Source organism: Rosa rugosa, chromosome 5 (genome assembly GCF_958449725.1).
Source record: "Rosa rugosa chromosome 5, drRosRugo1.1, whole genome shotgun sequence".
Taxonomy (NCBI): Eukaryota; Viridiplantae; Streptophyta; class Magnoliopsida; order Rosales; family Rosaceae; genus Rosa; species Rosa rugosa.
Genome location: NC_084824.1, coordinates 32,161,745 through 32,170,704, shown reverse-complemented (window position 1 = coordinate 32,170,704; position 8,960 = coordinate 32,161,745). Strand labels below are relative to the sequence as shown.

At 42.8% G+C, this 8,960-nt stretch overlaps 1 pseudogene; it reads right to left on the bottom strand.

Annotated features, from left to right (window-relative positions):
- Positions 1–581: 581 nt before the first annotated feature.
- On the bottom strand, positions 582–8,585 carry LOC133711544 (uncharacterized; annotated as a pseudogene).
- Positions 8,586–8,960: the final 375 nt, after the last annotated feature.

Below are 8,960 nucleotides of genomic sequence, written 5' to 3'. Positions count from 1 at the left end.
CTACTGCCTTGCCTTTGTCATCTCCAACGTTTCACATCCTTCTCATGTGTCTTTAAGCTCATTTCCTTGTCATTTTCTCCAATGTACCTAGAAAGTAAAAACTAAATTAAAATTGATTAAGTAAAGGAAATAAGTAAGCAAAATATGGGGAGTTAAATATTAAAACGTCGCATTAAAATGCTCCTATCAATTCCTCCACCAAATGATTACTCCAAAGTACTATAACCAAAGGTATCATCTTGTTCCTAAGTACTTGCTCCCTTCTATAAAGTATATGAATCGGTTTTTCTTCATAAGTCAAATCCTCCCTTAATTGAATAGGCTGTTCTTCTAGGATATGAAAGGGACTACCAATATACTTGCAGAGCATGGACACATGAAAAACATTGTGAATCCTGGATAACCTGGAAGGTAGTACAAATTGATAAGCAACGACTGGGCCAACTGGCTCTGATATTTTATAAGGTCTAATGTATCTAGGACTGAGTTTTCCACGTTTTCCAAACCATACAATTCCCTTCCATGGAGATAATTTCAAGAATACCCAATCACCTTTCTGAAACTCAAGATCTTTTCTGCGGTTATCTGCAGCTCTTTTGCCAACTTTGAGCCGCTTTAAGTTTCTCCCTAATCACTCTAACCTTTTCAGCTGTAATTTGCATCATCTCTGGACCAATGAGTTTTCTTTCCCCTACTTCATCCCAACACAAAGGGGTACGACACTGCTTACCATAAAGAGCTTCATAAGGAGTTACATCAATGCTGGAATGATAACTGTTATTGTAAGCGAACTCCATCAAGGCCAAATGATTATCCCAATTTTCCTTGAAATGCATAACGCAAGATCTCAACATGTCTTCTAGAGCTTGGATAGTTCTCTCCGATTGTCCATCAGTTTGAGGGTGAAATGCTGTGATAAATTGTGATCGAGTGCCCAAGGCTTCCAGCAAACTACGCCAAAACTTTGAAGTGAAATGGGGATCTCAATTAGAAACAATGGAGACAGGTGTGCCATGAAGTCTCACTATCTCATTCATATACAACTCCGCCAACTTATCCATCTTATACGTCTTTTGGATCGATAGAAAGTGTGCAGATTTGGTAAGTCGATCTACAATCACCCATATGCTGTCATGGCCACTACGAGTACGTGGAAGACCAAAAACAAATTCCATGGTGATATGCTCATACTTCCATTCTGGAATTGGCAATGGCTCTAATAAACCCGAAGGCTTCTGTCTCTCTGCTTTCACCTGTTGGCACACTAGGCAACGACTCACATAAGCTGCAATTTCTCTCTTCATATTAGGCCACCAATAGTGCTCTCTAAGAGTCCGGTACATTTTGGTTCCGCTGGGATGCATGGCATAAGCAGAACTATGAGCCTCTTCTAATATTTCCTGCATTATATCTTCTTGATCAGGAACACAGATTCTATTCCCAAACATTAAAGTTACATCCCTCTTGATAGTAAAGTCCGTTCTAGAGCCATTCTCAACCGCTTTTCTTAACTGCTCTAAATATACATCATAATATTGTGTCTCTCATACTCTGTCAATGAGGATCGGTCTCACATGGAAACTAGCTAGTAAGGCTGCAGATCTATCATCAACTGCCAGGCTAACCCCCGTAGCTCGCAATTCATAAAGAAGTAGGACCCAAACTTTTCTCAAGTGTGACAAAGAAAGGCAGAGTCTCCGAATAAGAGCATCAACTACTACTTTGGCGCTTCCTGGATGATACTCAATAATACAGTCATAATCTTTAATCAGCTCCATCCACCTCCTTTGCCTCAAATTCAATTCCCTTTGTGGAAGTAGATATTGGAGACTTTTGTGATCAGTGATGATCTGACACCGAGCTCCATACAAGTAGTGTCTCCACAATTTAAGTGCGAGAACAACTGCAGCAAGCTCAAGGTCATGTGTCGGATAGTTCAGCTCATGTGGCTTCGACTGTGTAGAAGCATAGGCAATTATATTTCCATGTTGCATCAACACAACCCAAGCCTTGTCTTGAGGCATCACTGTAAACCACATATTCCCCGCTATCATCAAGTAGAGCTAGTACCGAGGCACTACTTAAACGTCTCTTGAGCTCTTGGAAACTCTACTCAAACAAACTTACGATGCTTCCTGGTTAGCCCAGTAAGAGGAGCTGCAATCTTTGAGAAATCCTGTACGAATCGCATGTAGTAACCCGCTAAACCCAAGAAACTGCGAATCTCTGTTCATTGGTAGGTCTTCCCCAATTTAACACTGCTTCTACTTTTTGAGGGTCCACACTAATGCCTTCTGCAAAAACAACATGACCCAAGAATCTTATGCTATCGAGCAAAAATTCACATTTACTGAATTTTGCATGAAACTTAGCCTCTCTCAAGGTCTGGAGCACATATTTCAAATGCTTAGCATGAAGGTCATTATTCTCAGAGTAGACCAAAATATCATCGATAAAGACAATCATGAAACGGTCAAGGTATTGGCGAAACACCCGATTCATGAGATCCATAAAAGCCACAAGAGAAATGGTTAATCCAAATGGCATTACTTCATACTCGTAATGACCATAAAGTGATCGAAAAGCGGTCTTGGGTATGTCGGACTCCCTGATTCGCAACTGATGATAATCTAACCTCATGTCAATCTTGGAAAAACTTTGGCACCCCTCAACTAATCAAACAAATCATCAATATAGGGTAGAGGATACTTATGCTACACTGTGACTTTATTCAGTTTCCTGTAATCAATGCACAATCTCAAGATGTCATCCTTCTTGTAACGGCCCGGAAGGATCACGTTACAGCGCCGCAAGCCTCTGAACACGAGTCTGCGAGCATTAAACTACTCAAACTACCCCTTGTCTTTCGACTTAGGGCGTCTGCAACTACGTTTGCTTTACCGGGGTGGTATTGCAAGTTGAAGTCATAATCCTTCAAGTACTCCATCCACCTCATTTGCCATAAATTTAAATCATGTTGCGTGAATATATATTTAAGGCTTTTATGATCGGAGAAGACGCTGAATTTGTTTCCGTACAAGTAACGCCTCCACACTTTTAACGCGTGCACGACCGCAGCAAGTTTGAGATCGTGTGTAGGATAATACATCTCGTGTATCTTCAGTTGCCTCGACGCGTACGCCACAACTCTTCCATTCTGCATGAGTACACAACCAAGTCCTTGGCCTGAAGCGTCCGTGTAAACTTCAAATGGGTTGTCGCTGTTTGGCAAGACAAGTACAGGTGCGGTAGTCAACTTCGCCTTAAGTTCTTCAAATGCAGACTCACATTTGTCACTCCACTGGAACTTAACACCTTTTCGAGTCAACCTTGTCAACGGATTCGCAATCCTAGAGAAATTTGGTACGAATCGTCGGTAGTACCAGGCCAGACCAAGGAAACTGCGAACTTCCGTGACGTTCTTTGGTTGCTTCCAATTCAATACAGCTTTGACTTTACTTGGATCAACGGATACTCCATCACCGGAAATTACGTGTCCAAGAAATCGAACTTTCGACATCCAAAACTCACACTTCAACTTTTTGGCGTACAGCTGCTTCTCCCACAAGGTTTGTAGGACGATACGAAGGTGTGCTTCATGCTCCTCCACCGTCTTTGAATATACGAGAATGTCGTCTATGAACACAACGACGAACTTATCCAAATACAGCCGAAAGATGCGATTCATGAGATCCATAAATGCAGCTGGTGCATTGGTCAAGCCGAATGGCATAACCACGAACTCGAAGTGTCCATATCGCATTTGGAAAGCTGTCTTTGGAATATCTTCTTCCCTTACTCGAAGTTGGTGATAACCAGACCGCAAATCAATCTTCGAGAAATGCCTCTCACCACTAAGCTGATCAAATAACTCATCAATCCTTGGCAATGGATATTTGTTTTTGATCGTAACTTGGTTTAGCTTGCGATAATCCACACAAAGCCGCAAAGTCCCATCAGCCTTTTTAGCAAACAGGACAGGTGCTCCCCACGATGATGTACTCTTGCGAATGAATCCTTTCTTCTCTAACTCCTCGAGTTGAACTCCGAGCTCTTTCATCTCTGCAGGTGCCATTCTATAGTCTGGCATTGATATAAGTGTAGTCCCCGGCACTAAGTCAATGCGAAACTCCACCTCGCGTTGCGGAGCGACCCCGGGTAGGTCGTCAGGAAATACGTCGGGATACTCGTCGACAATCTGAATAGATTTCTTTTCAACATTCCTAGCTTGTGTTGCTGCAATAAGCGCGTAGCAGAATAATGATCTCCTACTTTGGAAGCACGATTTCAACAACGGGCTAGGTGGCATATAACGATTGTCAAAACTCACTACCAAAAGCTCCCCACTAGGTAGGGTTATCATTACGTTCCGTCGATCACAGTCAATGAGTGCCCGGTACTCTCCTAACCAGTCCATTCCTAAAATTAAATCGTACTCTGGTAAATCCAACAGATACAAATTGGCTGTGACCTGGTGACTACCAATCAATAGTTGGCATGCAGGATAGATCCTATCAACTATTGCTTTGCCTCCTAGCGGTGCATCTAAACACATTGGACTCTCTAGAAGTACTGATTCTAAATTTAAGGCTTTAGCAAACCAATCCGAAACAAAAGAATGCGTTGAACCAGTATCCGCTAAAACTTTAACTTCAGAGTTAAACAAAAGAAGCTGTTAATGTCTAAAAGTCCGGCGGTAGCTGAACCTTTGTTAACGCTGATCCGGTGGGCGGATCGATACTTGTGGTGCTCTCAAAGCTTCCGCTACCTGTCAAGTAAAATACAAAGGGCGTCAGAGGGAGACCGCGTTGGGCGGTCTTCAACTCTCCGATGCCTAAGTTAGTCAATGTATTTATGTTGACAAAGTAACAGTAGGTAAGTATTGAATGCATAATTAATGAGGAGAGAGGAGAGAACCTTTTATAGGTGAGGAGGAGGCTGACCTCCTCCTTGTTTTCGATGTGGGACTGATATGCTTCAGCTCCCAGTTACAGAAGCTTCTGATGCCATCTTGGCGCGACGCGTGGCGGCGCGTATGTGGCGATCTGGAGGTGATCCGACGCTGAGGCTGTAGCCCGCCTGGCGGTGTGTCTGCATGTCATTCCTTTGGTTGGAATTAGTACCTTTGGCGGTACAATGAGCGTGGCCCATTATAGCTAATTATGCTTGCAAATGTACATGTATGTACAGAAGCGTACCCTCGAGTGCAGTACGAGGTTCATTTTGCATTCGTCCTCCAGTTACAGCAAACACTCTTCCCCCACGAGCAGGACCTCGTCCCCCAGCACCGCGCCCTCCAGTACCACGACCATGACTACCCTGATTTCCTCCACGTAGTGGAGCATTAACTTGCTGGACAATTTCAGTGTTTGTTGGACGTTGTGGTCGAGCAAAAGGAGTCATTGCAGACCCAGTAGCCTCTCTGTGGGGACAATTAGTCCTAATGTGCCCACGTTCTCCACAATGATAACACTGATATGGCGAAAACCTTTGACCCGCAGAGGTTCCACAGCTGCTAGCTTTCTCTTTCCTACCCTTGAACCTGTTCCCCTTTTTGTTTCCCGCACCGGCAGAGCTTTCACCGCGCTTAAAATGACCACGAGTGCCATTCAGGAAATCTTGCTCAAGGCTAAAAGCTGCCTCGACTATTTCATTGTACGTCTTCAGCCTAAGTGCTACAATATGCCTTCGAATTTCATCGCGTAGACCTTGCTGAAACTTAGTGGCTTTCAAGGTCTCATCTTGCATAATCGAAGGGCAGTACCTACCAAGTTCGGTAAATTTCCCCACAAAATCCGCCACTGACAAAGCTTGTTGTTCCAATTCTAGAAACTGCTTAATCTTAGTTTGCCTCATGGCAGCTGGGAAATAACATGCGTAAAAGTGCTGCATAAACTCCACCCAAGTCATGGTGCTTACATCATGACGTTCCGAAATAGATTCCCACCACGAATCAGTGTCGCCTTCCAAGACATGAGCAGCCAAGTTGACTTGATACTCTGGTGGGGTATGCAGAGTTTTAAGCTTTTTCTGCATACTCTTTACCCATGTTTCTGCCTTGTCAGAATCCGGAGTGCCAGCGAACTTCATTGGTTTCAACTTCAGGAACCTATCAAGGTAGCTCAGTTCCCGTTCACGTTCTTGATCCTCGGCAGTTAGCCTATAACGTGGTCTAGCTCTAGACTGACATGCTAAAAACCTCTGAGCCACACGTCGAGCAGCAACTGAGTTACGAGAACTTGGCTTGGGTGGCATCCTTCAGAAAAGATAACAACAGAAATTCAAGAACACAACAAATATCGAACACCAATAGAACTTACAACTTTTACCAAACAAGGATGGACTCCGAAAGGTTAGTTAAGCAGAAAATGGACTTTGAAAATTAAGTCGAATTGTGGAATGAAACAAAGTTATAAGGAAAAATCGATGTTAGAAACGAAACCAATAGAAGGATAAGGATCCGAAAGGAGATTGGAAACGAATGCTCTGATACCACTTTTTCTGTAACGCCCCAGAAGGATCGCATTACAGCGCCGCAAGCCTCTGAACACGAGTCTGCAGCTTGTGCCACAAACCCGTGCCACAAAAGCTTGCAAGGCCTTTTAGGATTGTGGTGAGGAAGGCGTTTACAATTGAGGCTGAGTGTACGATTCGGAAGCGTAACGATTTAACAACAAAAGAGTACTTTATTTACATTCCACAAAAGTCACGAGTCCAAGGTTCGGGTTTCAAGTTCATGCAAAGTAACACACACCAAAAGATAGGCAGGCGGATAATAACAAATTTACAAAGGTTCCCACAACAAAACAAGTCACATTCACAATTTCAAAAGGTGGGAGATTGATCAACACCTGCCAAACCAACAGTCAAGTCCAAAATAAGCTATTCACTACTTGACGATGCCAACACCCAAGTGTCTAAGTCTGGTCCTCAGCTGGCTCCTGCTTAGTTCCTGGAGGGAAAGTAGGGGTGAGCATCACATACGTTCATCGCCCAGTAGAGGAGCTCAACCCCACTAGGTTTTATAAATAGCATGCAGTAAAGGATTATCACGAACTTAGAAATGCGTAAAACATATAAATAACGTAAAGAAAATCATAAAGTGTACGATTTGTATATGGGATCCCAATATCTCACAAACCAGATGACCGGTCCCATAGACCAACTACACGGCCTTACCTCAACTAGTATGTTTACCAGGTAAGCGTAGCGAGAGCGTCCACTACTTAGCTACACACACGTACCGGGCCCGTCATTACGATCGGAAATACCCGGAAGACCGGCATAACTAACCCTCCAGAGGTTTTGGGGATCGAACCCAAGGAAGTCAGAGCTACCCTTCGCTCTCAAGTCATCTAACTTACTTGACCGTATAGCACGGCCCCGACACGTTAATAGTTATTTCTGTGTCGATAAAATAAAATAAAATATAAATATAAATATAAATATAAATAAAATAAATAAAACATACCGAAACCGTGCATAAGTCATGCAATACTTAAAACACATATGTAAAGAAAACTCTAGCGAGGCGTAGGTGAGTCCCCCCTACCTGGAATCGGTGCCTAGACAATCTCCAAATTATCACCGTCGTTGGTTAAGCCTCGGTCACTGGAATCCTAAACCCGACACGATTCTAAGTTAGTAAACTTTCTAGGAACAAATGGTTATCCTTCACCAATGTACCATTTTCGACCAACCATGAATTACAACCAAACATAGCATATACCAAACTTTATAATCATGGCCTCCCTTTGATTTCTAATTAAGCACTAGCAACATGCCACACAACTCCTGACCAAAACCTCAATTACGAATCAAGACCCATAATCAACAAACTTATACAACCGAATTTCAAACTTTCCAAGAACGAGAATCTGGGTCATGGAAGCTTACCTGGGTTAATTCAACTCCAAAGTCTTAATCAACTAATCTCATATGCCAGATAACTCTTCCATGATCTCCCTTAAGGTTGTAGCCACGAGTATCATCTGTGGTGCTCAACGAGAAATACCAAAGGAGAAGTTTGAGATTGATGGAGCAAGAGGGGAAGTTGGTTGATCAGGTGATAGTAGCTATGTTGGTGGTGGATGTCTAGGTGTCTGAATTGTGCTTTGTTGTTGGTGGATGTCTAGGTGTCATTAAGTGAGTCTAAAAAGGGGAAGAAAAGGTAGGTCGACGTGTTGGTGTAAGATTTAGTCTCTAGGCACGTGGTTAAGTCTTAGACACACACCTCAATTCTAACATGCAAAAGATATGGGCCGACCCAACTCTTTCATATGCCCAGCCCTAAATTTAATGAATACTAGTAGAGCTCTCTATGTAAAATTTCGACCAAGACTAACCCACCTAGCATGCTCAATTCTGAACTTAGTCGAAACAAGCCTATGTACGTCGGAACTAACTCAACTTCCAAATTTCAGAAATAAAACTCAGAATCAACCGTATGAAAATCCAAAGTAATTAAACAAAATTACCGGGGCTCACAATTCCATCCCCCTAAAAAAAAAAATTCGTCCTCAAAATTACCTGATTGGTCGAATAGGTGAGGATACTTCTTCTTCATGTCGGATTCCAGTTCCCATGTGGCTTCCTCAACTCCATGGTGAATCCATTTCTGTAACGCCCCAAGCTGCACCTCACCAGCTTAAGCACGTCACAGTGCCGCGAGTCTTTAAAACATAAACCGAACGCTTGATTTACATTCTAGAGAACCGCTAGGCATTTTGTTTGAAAACTTTTTCTAAAAACACAGCGGAAGCTACAAATACTTTTGAGGTGAAAATTCGTTTCATTCGTCTAAAGCTTGGAATTAGTGTTCACACAGATGGTACGAACTTCAAAGAACAAGAGTGTGACTGGATTTGACACACAGTTGACTGTTCACAAGTCTCGGAATATGAAGTTCAAGGAATAGAAAGGAAATTTACCGAATTTGTTTTGCACACCCATCTCCGTCC